The sequence below is a fragment of the Penicillium lagena genome (genome assembly GCF_028827675.1).
Source record: "Penicillium lagena strain IBT 129212 chromosome Unknown utg000010c_segment0_segment0, whole genome shotgun sequence".
NCBI classification, from domain to species: domain Eukaryota; kingdom Fungi; phylum Ascomycota; class Eurotiomycetes; order Eurotiales; family Aspergillaceae; genus Penicillium; species Penicillium lagena.
The window spans coordinates 22,501-22,720 of record NW_026623231.1 but is presented as its reverse complement, the minus strand read 5'-3'; the positions used below and the strand labels follow the sequence as shown (position 1 = coordinate 22,720).

Below are 220 nucleotides of genomic sequence, written 5' to 3'. Positions count from 1 at the left end.
GGCGCCCGTGCCCGCGTCGCCATTGCTCGGTCTCCTCGCCTCCACCCCCCGCCCGCCCCCCAAGGCCCCCGCCAACTGGCGCTCGCCCCCTCCCCCGGCTCCCCGGGGCCACGCCGGCCCGTCACCCCTGGCAAGCCCGCCAGGGATCGGCCGAGGCGCGCCGCCGGCTGCGCGTCCGGGCCTAGAGGGACGGTCACCGCAGAGGGCGGACATGTTGAGT

The 220-nt window shown here is 79.1% G+C and overlaps 1 annotated feature.

Moving 5' to 3' along the window:
- Positions 1-220: part of a sequence feature (Protein overlapping with rRNA (N7510_011903, KAJ5597197.1) was converted to a misc_feature.) that runs on past both edges of the window.